Source organism: Pteropus alecto, unplaced genomic scaffold (assembly GCF_000325575.1).
Source record: "Pteropus alecto unplaced genomic scaffold, ASM32557v1 scaffold276, whole genome shotgun sequence".
Lineage (NCBI taxonomy): Eukaryota > Metazoa > Chordata > Mammalia > Chiroptera > Pteropodidae > Pteropus > Pteropus alecto.
In genome coordinates this window covers 4689006-4697956 of record NW_006438074.1, presented here as the reverse complement: position 1 = coordinate 4697956, position 8951 = coordinate 4689006, and the positions used below count along the sequence as shown (strand labels likewise).

At 31.8% G+C, this 8951-nt stretch overlaps 1 protein-coding gene across 7 annotated transcripts in view; it reads right to left on the bottom strand.

The window, feature by feature from the left end:
• The window catches only part of GPHN (gephyrin), a 390228-nt gene that overhangs the window by 277154 nt on the left and 104123 nt on the right, over window positions 1-8951 (bottom strand). The window lies entirely within an intron of this gene.

The window sequence follows — 8951 nt, the reverse complement described above, 5'->3', positions numbered from 1 at the left end:
TACGAATTTAATGCCTGAGATATGATCTTTGCCTTGAGGCAGTTATGTCATGACATGTCATGTTCATCTGTTTGAAATAATTTTTTTTAGAAAGCAGCTAAGATTTATGTAACACCATTTGCCAGGCACGTCATATATTATCTAATTTAACTCTTGTAACTCTCTCCATTGCAAAAATGAGGAAATTGAGACAGAGTTATTCAGTAATTTTTTTAAGTAAATGAAAGAGTAAGTAAAGGAGCTGAGATGTACATTAAGTATAAAATATAGCCAGATTTCAAATATTTAGTACAAAAGAAATTTTAAAACACTGCTTACATGCTAAATAACATAGTGAATATATTGAGTTAAATAAACTATATTAGTAAAATTACCTTCATCTGCTTTTTAGTTTTTAAAATGTGCTACTAAAAATTTAAAAATGAATATGTGGCTTGCATTTGTAGCTACTATCATATCTCTATCACACAAGTGCTCTAGGTTCTTAAGTTCTAAGATATCTACCTATCATTGCTCCAATTCAGTGCTTAAAAAGGAGCTTTCTGATTACTTATTTGACTTTATAAGTACTCAATATCAGAAAAGAAAGTATTGTAAATAAGACACGTATTCTAGATACTTTAGGACCTCTTTTGTCTCAAATGTAAATTAGTAAATGACATTCTGGTTTCCATTAAAAATAGATTAATCCCATTAAAAATAGCTTAATTTAACCAAATTATTGTTATTAAAAACTTTGCATTTGAACTCTTTAATGTTACCATTTATTCTTGCTAATGAAACTAGTGTTCAGAGATTGATTTGAGAATTACTTCCTAGATTTAAAGTGTCATGATTGAATGATAAAAACACTAATGAAATTTAACTTAACTCATATTATATAAGGTTCATAAGTGACATAACAAATAAGATAGTAAAACAGTAAAAAAGCAGCACTAGATGTTACTAAAATGAAAAATTATAAATTTATGTAAGGGATTTAAAGTAGACATTTAAAAAACATTTTCATTGTCAATTATTAAAGCTATTCAATTAGGAGTTGAGATTGTTGGGATATCAGTAAAGACATTAGAACAAAAAGACTAATGAAAATTTGAGAACTTCAATTTATAGCCTTGCAAATAATGAGTTCATCATTTTATTCATTGAGTTTATATTATGTTATGGATACAATCTAGAGAATGAGGATGCAAAGAAATCATGGTATTGTAGAAAAGGAGATGAGTAAACAAGTATCTGTAATATAATGCACGAAAATATTACAGTAGAACTAGACAGACGTTGAAAGTTTGAAATTATTTCAAAATAAAAAATGTTTTAAAGCACTTGTCATTGTAAAATGTACTGGTTATAATATAAGCAGTCTATAACACCTTATTACATAGATTACAGAAATCGTTTCAATTTGTTAGGACAATAATGATTCAAAGATGCCATGGTGATAACAGCTGACTTCTTGAAGAAAAATAAAAATGAAGTGGCTGTGATAAACTTCAATTCTACTTCAACAAACAACTAATATCTTTTGATTAATGTTGACTAACACTATCTCAAATATTGCCTTTCCTGGAATCGCAAACCTAGAGAAGGTAGGTTTCCAGATCTGTTCCTATATCAACTTCAAACCAGTGATAATGGTTTTGACTATTAAAAAGGCAGGTAAAATATATGACAACATATTCTTACTTGGATTAAAATGGAAATTTGACACACAAACATTATGCATATAAATAATATACTGATAAAATAGTAGGATAATCATATAATCAAGTGGCTAAACACACAGGGAACTTGGTATTATACTAAACATAGAAATGAGATTAAAGCTGAAACATTAGAAAAAATATCCAATAATAAGAAACACTCTAGCAGTAATTAAAGAAAACCACTGAGTCATAAGCAAGTTAGTTTTTTAAAAAGTTCAAGAATAAACTTACTTCAATCCACCTTTTTTTCTATTCCATGACTACAAACAAATTAATTGTAACACCTAAATATTAATTTTGACCTTTGAACTTATTTCTGAAAATAACATTTCTATTTTCATGTGAAAATTGTGAAAAACAGCTAGATGTAAAATAGCCACAAATATAACATACTATTAGTATTCCACAGTTACTGTACTTAGGTAGATTCATTCCAAATTTCATATTCTTTCCATTACAACACAGTGTCCTCATTGTAGAATACACTTGAGGCAGAGTTCTATTTTAGTCTGGTTAATATATAAAAATGGTAGTATATTGGCAGTGACTGACAGTGGTAGTAACTAGGAATAGCAATACTACTCCTAGTAGTATATTGAGTATTTACTATAAGCCAACCATTATGTCAGGCTTTGTTTTCCTCACTTAACTCTCATAACCTATAATAAAGATTATGAAAAAATGAGATCAGTAGTTTTTCAAAGGTCCCACAACTAAGAGCAGCAGAGCTGGGCTTAAAAACTCAGATCCAAAAATTGATAAGCAGTTTCCAGAATTCAGATGGAAATTCAAGGCACACAGAATAGTCAATCTTGAAAAGAAGAAAGTTGGAGGATTCCTGCTTCCTGATTTCAAGTTAGCACAAAGCTACAGTAAACAAGACAATATAGCATAAAGATAGACATAAAGCAACAGAGTGCAACTGAAAGTCCAGGAATAAATGTCACATTTATGGTCAACTGGTTTTTGTTTCTCTTTTGATTTTATTGTGGTATATGTATTTAACAATTTTGCATTTTAACCATTTTTAAGTGTACAACTAATTATACAATGACATTGCATTCACAATGATGTGACACCATCATTACTATCCATTTCCAAAACATATCCATCTTATAATGTATAATTCCAACACACAGTTTTTATTTCAGAATCAGAACAGAGTATTATATTTTTAACTGAGCCAAGGATGAAGTAGCTAAAGTTTAGAGGTTGTGTTGCACCAACAACATGTATTTTTAAATACTAGAATCTTAATTCAGTTTGGCCAGGGGCTCACATTATAAGAGGAACTTAGTGACCTAGGACCAACTAAGGAAATTATAGATTCAAGTCTGTTGTCTCATATTCATTCCAGGGATGAACATCCCAAAATATTTAAAATAACTCTTTACTTTTCTTCTGAAATTATGATTTGATATACATAAAACTTGTGAATATGCTAGGTTATATGGTGGAGTGGAATTAAAGTTGCAGATGGAATTAAGGCTGCTGATCAGCTGACCTTACAATAGGGAGTTTATTCTGGGTTATCTTGGTGTTCCCCATGTTCTTACAATGATCTTTGCAAGTGAAAGAGAGAATCAGAGCAAAGGCAATGTGAAAACTAGGCCTGCCAGATGTTGCTTGTTTTGAAGATGAAGAATGTGTGTGGAGGGTCTGGGGAGGTGAGGGAAGTTGAGAGGCGGGGGCATGAACCCTGGAAAGATGGTAGTGACTAGAAGCTGGAAAAAAACAAAGAAATAGATTCTCCTCCTTGAGCCTCCAAAAAGGAATGCAGCCCTGCCCAAATCTTTATCTTGGCCTAAGATCCTGTATGAGATTTCTGAACTAAAGAATTACAGATAACAACTTTTTTGTTTAAGCTATTAAGTTAGTTATGGTAGCCATAGAAAACTAATACAGAAGTAAACACAATGTCTAAAATCGATACAGCAAAGAACACAGTATGAGATAAATATGTAAATATCAGAAGAAGAACTAAAAGAAAATGGTTGCTTCTAGAAGCAGCCGGAAAAACAGACAGCTGGATTTTATTGTTGCCATGAGCTATTTTAGCATCATTTGACTTTTTAGAACATGTGAATGCATTACTTCAATGAAAAATAAGAACTGAGTTAAAGGAAAACAATATAAACTAAGGAGGTGAAAAAATCTGATTGTTCTAATGTTTGTTAGGATTGAGAGTAGAAGATTCAGCTAAGCTGAGCTGTAGCTGACCTTTTCACTGTTTTTATTTTTATCATTAACCAGCAATTATCTTTCAAATCTTTCTGTTCTCCTCACCTCTAACATATCTATTCTTCCTTCTCAAACTCTAACACTATAGAATAAACAATAGGACTAATGGGAAGAGAAGGTTTGCTAATCAGGTCTTTTCAGCAGTAAAATATTTTCACTTCCAAGTTGATTGCAGAGAGGTTAGTAGAACTCGTAACATTTGCATTACCCCTTATTATTGATTGGAAACTTGCAGGTAGAGGAATGTGTGGCTGGAGAACATCCAAACTTCAGGTCCATGAAATGAGCTCAAATTCTGGTAAAAATTTGAATGAGAAGTAAGGATACAAAGATACTGTGATTTTTTTTTTTTTTTTTTTTAGAGAAAGAGCATAGTAAACACAAGATGCTCGCAATGAAAACTGCTTGGAAAATGATCATTCCAATACACGTGATCTCATTTTTCTACAGACTTTTAACACGCCTTGATTATCCCAATTCATTTGTTATGTTACCCCATATACTGCCTTCTTTTGGTTATTGTTTTGGTGTGTGTGTGAATTATTTTCACATGCATTATAAATTACTTAGGAAATAGAAACAGTTCTTATTTTTTTTAAAAAAGAGCTTACACTCAGTAATTAGTATTCTTCTATGCATATATAAGGTACATTATATATAACTGTTTAATAAATATTATGGAGATGTTTTATATTGAGAAAGACAAACGATTAAGGATGTACCTTGTTCATCCTTTCTCTCTATTCCCATGTTTTCCCTGTTCCCTACTAAGTGGTTTATCCAGGCTTCCTGCCAAAGCTAATTCAACAATCTGACAATTTACCTTAGATATTATCAGCTACTAAAGTTATAAATTTGAATAGCACTGAAGGAGCATATCCCTATAGCATTCTTTATACTCCAGAAATGTGAATTTTTAATAGCATAGAAATTCAATAAAACACTAAAAGAGAATGAAAGGCACTCTCAATAAGATTTTAATTTTAACTGCCTTATCTATATACTTATGCTCTATTGAAAAAAAATCTGCTTAAACCACCAGAGTGACTCGCAACTGGCAGCAATTTTGCTCCCAAGGGACATTTGGCACTGTTTGAACACATTTTTAATAGTTACAGCTTAGATGGTGCTACTCAGGCATTTAATCAGAAGAAGCCAGAGATGCTGTTTAACATCCTACAATGCACAGGAACGCCTTCCACAACAATTATCTGGCCCAAAATGTCAATAATACTGAGACTGAGAAACCCTACATACGAGGAATACAGGAGCCAAATAGAAAACGAGAAAGAATTTTTTTAGAAGTACATGAAATGTATTTATCATGGATTCTGATACAGATTAAAGTCTGTTAGTTCTGCCCCAACCTGTTTCCAACATACTTATGGTAATAATATGTACTTTTGTCCATTTAATTCAAATATATTTAATGAACACCTATAGTATGCAATGCACTGTGTTGTGTCCTGAAGAGAATACAAAGTAAAAAAGTTTAGAATACAAAGAAGTTTAAGTCATCATCCCTCTGTCAAAAACTGACAATATAGTTATGAATATGTGATATCATTTAATATTATATTATTAAATATAATATGTGATATCATTATATATAACAACATATAATTAAACTTAAAATAAATGAAACAATGAGAACTATCAAATAGTATAATACAAAATACAGAAATCAAGGTGGACTAGAATGGCTACTCAAGATCTGAAAGAGAAATTTAAATTTATTTAGGGCCTAAAATAGATTAGATTCAGATAGAGATAAAGAGGAAAAGTATTTCCTGTGAGAAGCACAGTATGAGTTAATGTAGTAAGGCGCTACACAGATTATCTAGAGCAAAAGCTGGATATTCAAATGAAGTAATCTATAGAGTTAGGAAGACAGAGTGGGGTGGCACCAAGGAGGTCTTAAATGTTAGGCTGAGAAACAGTTGTTATTATGAAGTCAATGGGGAGCAAGTGACACTACTTTGATGAGGAAATTATATATGAAAGCAGATTAAAGAAGTGTATTAGTCATGATTCTCCCAAGAAACAGAATAGGAAATGGAGATAAATATAAATATACATGTAGGTATATATATATATGAGGTTTATTATAAGAATTGGCTAACAGGTTATGGAGGTCAAGAAGTCCAACAATCAGCCATCTACAAGCTGGAAAACTAGGAAAGCAGATGGAATTGTTGCAGGATACTTGGAAAGAGAGACGGGACACGGAGGCAATAAACAGGAAGTAGCGTTTATTGGTGCCGGCACCGGCTCAGCAGATTCACATCCAAAGGCTGAGCCCCGATCTCGCAGCGGGGCTTTCCCTTTTATACACATCTTACACTTCCTCATGTTCTTTCTATATAAAGAAAGTTTATTTTGATTGCTTGGCAGGCTGTAAGGGGAGTGACCAACCAGAGCCAGTGGTCTGTGCCACATCAGCTGTGACACTGAAAAGCCCCTTACCTATTATGGGAAGTATGTGAACAACCTTGAACCGTTACAGGAAACAGTTAGCTCGGCCTCTGCTACCACAGTATAACTCAGTCTGAGTCCGAAGGCCTGAGAACCAGGGAGTCACGGGTATTTAAGTCCAGACTCCCAAGATTCCAATGTCCAAGGGCAGGAGAAGATGGATGTCTCAGCTGAAGAAGAGAGAGAGAATTTGCCCTTCCTTGACCTTTTTGTTCTATTTAAGCACCCAGTAACCCCTTCTCACATTGGTGAGGAGAGACTCTTTAGTCTATTGAATCAAATGCTAAAGTCTTCCAGAAACATCCTCATAGACATGCCCAGAAATAAGTTTTACCAGCTATCTGGGCAACCCTTAGGCCAATCAAGTTGACACATAAAATTAACCATCACAGGAAGATTAGTATGGAAGCAGGATTGGAGCGTGAGGAAGAGAGTATTGACAAAAACATCAAAAAAAGTATAACTGTAATAATACATGTATGCGATAATGGGGTTTGATTTAGAAGAAAGAATAGAGAAAAGCAAGGAACATTAAGGAAGAACGGTTAGGACTTTAAAAAAAAATAAAGAGTAAATGTTCTGTATTTAATAGTTTAAAAAAGTTTGGAATGGATATTTCAAATATTTGTCTACAAAATACCCAGCAGAGAATCAAAAAACCCTAACTTGATCATTAATAGTGAGTTACAAGACTTTAGTAAATTGCTTAATCTGCCTGAGCCAGTTTTTATTATAAAATAAGTAAAATCATGACCAACCTGTCTACTTCATTCATACCTTTGTTGCCAGAAGCGAATTAAACAACATATATGAATAGACCTTACATGGATAAAAAAAGGGTGCGGTAGTAAAACATTAATGCCTATCTACAGGTCATAGTGGGTAGTCACACCCAGGCACATAACTTCTTTAGTAAAAAGTTTATCTTTGCTTTAAGCAAGCTCTGTCCATTGTTACTGTGCATCTAAGTTTACATACCTTAAAATGCCTCTTTTCAGACCCCTCCTTCTAAAGCAGACCACCCTCAAGAGAGCACATAATTTTAACAATTCTGTAGTCCAAATCCGCATGTTGCTTTCTCCCATCTTCTTATGTTCCCTCCATAATTCCAAAAGTATAAAAGAAACTATTATTCTTAGGAACATTTAAGATCTTGCTCCCCAGCATGTGTCATCAATTTGGCTTAAATAAACTCTTACAAGAATTCTCTAAAGGTTTAGATGATTCTTCTGAGAACACTTATAAAGTCTAAACACAACAGAAACATTATTACTGCTGTTTAAAGGAAGAAAAAGGTAGAACAGTATCTGATCATCTTATAATTACAATAAATATGGCTTATTTAGATATCTTAAAATGAATAAAAATATCTAATTTTTTAAAATTTAAAATGATTAGATACAAAAATCCTAACTCCAGGTTTTTGTATAAAATTTTATTTTGCTTAGCTATATTTTATTTTCTGTATTTTGTTAGGCCATTATATGAATTTCTGAATGCATAAATAACCTTCAATTATATGTATTTCCTTATATATTTATACAAAACATGACATAGAAATATTATAGTAAAGAAAGAAGAGCATTGACTTAGAAGGTGTTTGCTGAGTTTTATTTCTAACTATTATATGAATTTAGATTATTTCCTACATAGTTGAAAACAACCTACATGTCTAAAAAACGCGATTAGTTATCTAAATTATGATGTTTGGAAATATATTCAAAAATCAAAAAATTTTTGAACATCATTTAGTAAAATGAGAAAATGAGAATAAAAAGAAAATATGAAGTTATTTAATAATTCTATATGTAATATTATGCTAACAAATTTGAAAAAACTAAAGGAAATCAGAGGTTCTTTGAAAATATGATAAAAATTGATACAGGATGAGGTTTAAAAGTTATTTTTAAAGGCCAGAAACAAAAAAGAGATTTAAAAGGCTGGGAAATCCACTTCTAAAAAGGCATCATGAGCAGAAACAAGATGGTTTTTGAGTTTGTAGCTCTAGATTTTATTATATATCGACCTGAGTATACAATTTCTGAGGACATAAAACCATAAATTATCTCTTAATGTCTTCCACAGAACCTAATACAATTCCTAGAAAACAAGTGCTTAATAAATATTTGTTGGTTTATTTATTTTTGAATGATCTTAGGGAGATTTTAAAGCAAATTTGTGTTAAAAGAATTGTGTGCCTAATGTCCAAAATAACCATATAGCTTACACATTTAAAGCATTAAACCATTTACTTCTAAATTCTATTTTGATAGGACTTATTCCCATGTTTGCTAGAAAATAAACTCTAGTCATTTGGTTACAGGCTTATAATCTTAATCTAATGATGTGAGAAAGAAATAGTGTAGTTACAATTCACTGTGGTAAGTATTAGTAAACAAATATGCTCTTGATTAAAATTAGGCAATTTTCAAAGAGTATTAACACATTACAGCAAATGAACTTACTACACAATGGGAATGATAAAGCTTTCTAGGAAATCCCATAGTGAGAATATAGTAGTAAAAAATA